General features: G+C 37.3%; 1 long non-coding RNA gene across 1 annotated transcript; it reads left to right on the forward strand.

Annotated features, from left to right (window-relative positions):
• The first annotated feature begins 5,058 nt into the window (after positions 1 to 5,058).
• Positions 5,059 to 5,823, forward strand: LOC134336220 (uncharacterized). The gene is made up of 3 exons (XR_010015698.1): positions 5,059 to 5,319; positions 5,524 to 5,596; positions 5,734 to 5,823. It is a non-coding gene; the product is annotated as an uncharacterized LOC134336220 (long non-coding RNA).
• The last annotated feature ends 240 nt before the right edge of the window (positions 5,824 to 6,063 follow it).

The following is a 6,063-nucleotide window of genomic DNA, read 5'->3' on the forward strand; positions in this document are numbered from 1 at the left end:
ACACTGTTCAGAGAGGTGTACTGTTTTCCTTCACCGTAAATCTCCAATTTAAGAAGGGCCCACAAGTTCTCAATAGGGTTTAGGTCAGGTGAGGAAGGGGGCCATGTCATTATTCTTTCATCTTTTAGGCCTTTACTGGCTAGCCATGCAGTGGAGTACTTTGATGCATGCGGTGGAGCATTATGCTGCATAAAAATCATAGTCTTCTTGAAAGATGTAGACATTTTCCTGTACCACTGCTTAAAGAAAGTGTCTTCTAAAAACTGGCAGTAGGTTTGGGAGTTGATTTTGAGTCCATCTTCAACCCAGAAAGGTTCAACTAGCTCATCTTTAATAATACCAGCCCATAGCAGTACCCCACCTCCACCTTGCTGGCGTCTGAGTAGAAGAGGAGCTCTGTGCCTGTTACTGATCCAGCCACGGGTCCATCCATCTGGTCCGTCAAGAGTCACTCTCATCTCATCAGTCCATAAAACTTTTGAAAAATCTGTCCTCAGATATTTCTTGGCCCAGTCTTGACGTTTTAACTTATGTGTCTTGATCAGTGGTGGTCTGGTTTCAGCTTTCCTTACCTTGGCCATGTCTCTGAGCACTGAACACCTTGTACTTCTGGGTACTCCAGGTAGGTTGCAGTTCTGGAATATTACAGCACTGGAGGATAATGGTTCCTGGTAGCTTCACGTTTGATTCTTCTCAAATCTTTGGCAGTTAATTTGCATCTTTTTTTCTTAACATGTTTCTTTTGACCCTGTTGACTATTTGCAACAAAACGTTTGATGGTTCTGTGATCACGGCCCAATATCTTAGCAATTTCAATAGTGCTGCATCCCTCTGAAAGACATTTTACAATTTTTTACTTTTCAGAGTCACTTAAATCTATTTTTTGGCCCATTTTATCTAAGAAAAAGAAGCTGCCTAATAATTATGCACAGCTTAATATAGGGTGTTGATTTCCTTAGGCTCCACCCTCCCACATTACACAAATACACATCACCTGATGTGCTTAAATACAATAAGCATTCAAGTTTATACAGCTTGGAGTTGGAAAAGATGCTTAAAAATTATGATATGGTCAAAATACTCACTTGCCTAATAATTCTGCACACAGTGTACAGTACAGAGATTAAAGTTTTTTTTATGTTTTGTTTTTTACATAAACTAATCTCCCTTCACTTTCCTGAGGATTCATAATAAGAATTTTGGTTAAACACTAAACCATGTGGCTGGATTCATAAGGTTTACCTGCACTGAATGAACAGATTGATAAACACACTACCGTACCTTTAATATTATAGTGCAGGTACATGAAATAGCTTCATTCATCTCTTATTTCATGAGTGATTAATAATTTATTCCTACATGTAGTACATGGATTAATTCATAATTAATATGCACACGTTCATTTTGTCTAACGTAAGTGGTGGACAAGGTACACAAACCATGTAGGTGAGTTAAAGTAGAGATATCCAAGGTGAAATATTACTCCAGTAAAAGTAGTAGTAAAAATAAAAATACTCTTTACCTCCACTTGAGTAAAAGTACTAAAGTATTTACCTTCAAATGTACTTAAGTATGAAAGTAAAAGTAGTATGATTTATTGTGGTTCTAATGTTTTATGATCATTTCTGTAACAAGACTCTTGATTAATCAACTCATTTTAGGTGAAAAGACTCGTGTGTCATTAATTAAGCTTAACTGACTAAGCTAAATTCAGTTATACCTATTAATTAAGATAAACATGTAACATTTAGTGCTGAGCAAATGCTAAACAATAACAGTATTAAGTATATTAATGACATCAAATTCATTATTTTTTTAAAACAAAGCAACAAACAGCTAGAAATGCTTGATAAGTAGTGAAAATGAATGGGGCTCTATGGCAGGGGTCATCAAACTACGGCCCGATGCTTTCATTTGACCGGCCCCTTTAACCACAGCAGCAATACATGTTGTCTGGCCCCTGTTCATCTTTAAACTCACAGTATTATAGCGGAAAAAAATAACAGAGGAAACAAAAATTGGCCACGTGGAGTCTCCGTAGATTATACGGCAGCGAGCCAACGGATGGCGCTCCAAGCATGCTGGGTTCTGCGAGAGGCAAAGCAGTTAAATGGAATTTCATTATGAAAATCGTTGTGTCCTGTGTTAATTTCATAAAACTAATGCTTTTAACTATAGGCAGATTCAGGAATTATTGTCCTGTTTGGACGCGAACAATGTTGTTTGGTATACGACCTTTGTTCGGAATACAACTCGCGTGCTAGAACTTGTACGGGTCAAAATGAGTCACGACACCGCACGCGACCCTTGTTTACCTCTCGCGAGACAAAGCCACGAGCGTTAACGGTGTGCCGTGTTGCTAAGCAACATGAGGGCGAACATAACATTCGCAAATTATTACATTATTTCCTGGACGAAACACCCGCGTAATGATCAGGATTACTGTTTATATTAATCTGGACATTTCCATGTATAGTACATGACTTAAAATAGTGTTCAACCAAGTTTGTACTTGTTCTTTTCAGTGGCGTATTAATATGGGATGATGTGAGGTGGTGACAGGTGCGCTTATATCAGTGATTTTACAGCGGCTTCGAACGCGGCTCAGCCAATCAGATTTTAGGACTGGAACTATCTGTTTTATAAATAATTTTATACAACCCCATCAACGTATAATATGCCAATAACAATAGGATTTTTTTTCATGGGAACGGATTCATCATTTTCCCTTTATTTCTAATGGGAAGAATTCGTTTGGTACACGTCCTGTTTGGTATGAATCCAGGATCTGGAACGGATTAAGGTCGTATACCTAAGTACTGCTGTACCTGTGAGCAGACTTTATCGAAGTTTAAACACCTTAAATCTCCAACCAGATTCAGACTCACTCATCAACACTTATTACCTATTATGATTGGCAGTAACAAATATGGAACCTGATGCTGACTGTCTCGTCAGGCAAAAGCAAACTCACAGTTCACACTGATTTTTGGGGAAACACTGTATGAGTTGGGATAATGGAAATGATTAAAATAAATAAAATGTCTGCATTGTCATTATGAAGTAAAATTATACTACAGTTATACACAGCAGACAATACATCCAGTATACATAGTAAATAGCTTTTTTGGGGTGTGTTTACTATTTCATCTGCGGTCCGGCTCCCCAAAACACTGAAGAACAGTAATCCGGCCCTCTGATCCATGGGATGTTTGGAACTATACAGAGCTCCACAACCCGGAAGCTGCACAGAAAATATGTATATATTTAATATATATAATATATATATAATATTTATATATATATAAATAATATATATATATATATATATATATTTTTTTTTTTTACAGAGTATTTTCATAGAAATAAGCAGCAAGAACAGTTGTAGTAGTAGTAGTCCCAGTGACCATTAAAGGTTACATATGGCTGGGGAAAGCCTTTTAAAAATCTACTGCAGGCCAGAACTGGGCCATTATTGGCCCGATAATGGTTGTTCTGGCTAGCAGTTGGTTAAGTGCTGGCGTATTGCTGGCAGTCATGGCTGGGATCCGGGCAGCCGTATACGGGCCACAATCTAACCGTCATTCATTTTGATACCGGGCCAGATCCGGCTGCCGGATGTGGGCCAACACAAAAAGTTCCGGCATGCTGGATATGGCCCAGAACTGGGCCATACATTTTTTGCTAGCTGGGAAAGGTTACGGTAGTGTGTTTATGAATCTGTTCATTCAGTGCAGGTAAACCTTATGAATACAGCACATGACTTAGTGTTTAACCAAAATGATTATTATTATGAATCCTCAGAAAAGTGAAGGGAGATTATAGTTTATGTAAAAAACAAAACATAAAAAAACTTTAATCTCTGTACTGTATATTGTTTCTACTACTTAATGATATCGCATTATATAATGTAGGCTAATATAACCCAGCTAGCAAGATAGATCTGGGCCAATTCCGGCTCCGGTTCGGCAGTGTCGGCTGTCTGTCGGCTCGGCACCCCACATCTGGCCCGATTATGGCTGCATGTCGGCACTGTCGGCTGACTGAGACTCGGCGACATTGCAGCACCCCGCATCTGGCCTGATTATGGCTGCATGTCGGCACTGTCGGCTGACTGAGACTCGGCGACATTGCAGCACCCCGCATCTGGCCTGATTATGGCTGCATGTCGGCACTGTCGGCTGACTGAGACTCGGCTACATTGCAGCACCCCACATCTGGCCCGATTATGGCTGCATGTCGGCACTGTCGGCTGACTGAGACTCGGCTACATTGCAGCACCCCGCATCTGGCCCGATTATGGCTGCATGTCGGCTGACTGAGACTCAAAGCAACTTTTTAAATCCAATATAATAGTTGTATATGTATGTGTAAAATTAATTTACAGTCGCTTGATAAACTTGTTTGACTTGAACCAGATGTACGTACGCTAAGCCATGATAACTGTTTATAACAATGAGAACTGGCAAGTGATTTTTAACTATTACCTTAATGTTAATACATGGTGGTGTCAGATAGAATCAGTTCACTACTTCAATACGAAAGGTTCCCTGAGCGCATGCGCGAGGAGCCTCGCGCACTTAGTTCGGTTTAAATAAGAAAACCGTTATTTTTTACACTTATTCACTGAAGATTTTAAGGTAACGTTAACAGCAGCTCTTTAGGACTAAAAACTTACTAAAACATTATATTAAAAATACTGATATACTGTAGTAACAGAACAATATATATAATCAAATAATTTCGTATTTTTGATAATTAATAAATATATTATAGCTATGTTTTAACGTTAGCCAAAAATGCTAGCTTGGCAGGTACGGTAAACTAACTATCTAGCCAGCTATACATAAATATGGCAGCAAAAGGCTATCAAAATTAATTTAAAACATACACCTAAAGGAAACTTACACTGATATTATGAATACGATATAAACCATCAAACTATATAGCCAAGTTATATTACAAACATAAGATTTTAAAACGATTACATTAGTTACCTGTACCTACAGCTGTATGGAGCTGGTGGTCCATCTTTTTTGAGTAAGGGTCGTGATGTATATAAAAGGTTGGTTACATTAGTTCCCTTTTCCTGACAATATTATAAAAACTTTGTCATTGACTGGCATAAATAACCCAGGAAACATGTTTACAAAGACAAAGCACATTATCATGCCTAAGCACTTATTTACAAGTCTTTATACATTTCCTTGATTGAATGATTTAACTAATTAAGTGTTTATATTTCTGCAGTGACTTTTTGTGCACCCCTGAGTCCAGCTCACTCAGCCACCTTGTGTTATTTGTCCTACACTGATCTTGGTAAGATGTTTACAAAAGCTGCTTTTATCAACATACAGTTTGAAAGACATTTTCAGGATCGATTAGGGATAATGTATGCAAGCACTGTACATAACACTGTAAAATATTATAATCAAAAAGCACATTACCATGTCTAAAGCACATATTTCCAAGTTTGCGCTTATGTTCTTCAGCCTACTAAAGGCACTGTTTATTCTGCTCTAGCACTGTTTTGGAAACTGCTGTTTGTGATGCCACTCCTGCTGCCTGAGTGAATCAATAAACCACTTTTAACCAGGTAAACATATTTAAACTACAGTTACTTTTTTTCTTATTCAACATTTCGTTTTCATCATTAAGTGGAACTGAAAAAATTGAATGAGATAAATAAGATCCACATTGATCTGTGAAAAAATTTTTTTGTTTTTATTCCAGAATTACAGACCAGTGTCAGGAGGCAGGAGATCAGCAATTATGTCAATTATGGCAGGACAAAACATTTTTTTTTGGCAAACTTATAATAAATAAAACTACTTGAAATAAAATATTGAAAAATGTGTTTTGGTGTACATTAGTTTTTTTTTCTGTTAATGTTTTAATTGTACTCTATTATTATATATACAATATATATATATATATATATATATTTATTTATTTATTTATTTTTTTTTTTTTTTTACAGAGTATTTTCATAGAAATAAGCAGCAAGAACAGTTGTAGTAGTAGTAGTCCCAGTGACCATTAAAGGTTACATATGGCTGGGGA

Source organism: Trichomycterus rosablanca, chromosome 2 (genome assembly GCF_030014385.1).
Source record: "Trichomycterus rosablanca isolate fTriRos1 chromosome 2, fTriRos1.hap1, whole genome shotgun sequence".
NCBI classification, from domain to species: domain Eukaryota; kingdom Metazoa; phylum Chordata; class Actinopteri; order Siluriformes; family Trichomycteridae; genus Trichomycterus; species Trichomycterus rosablanca.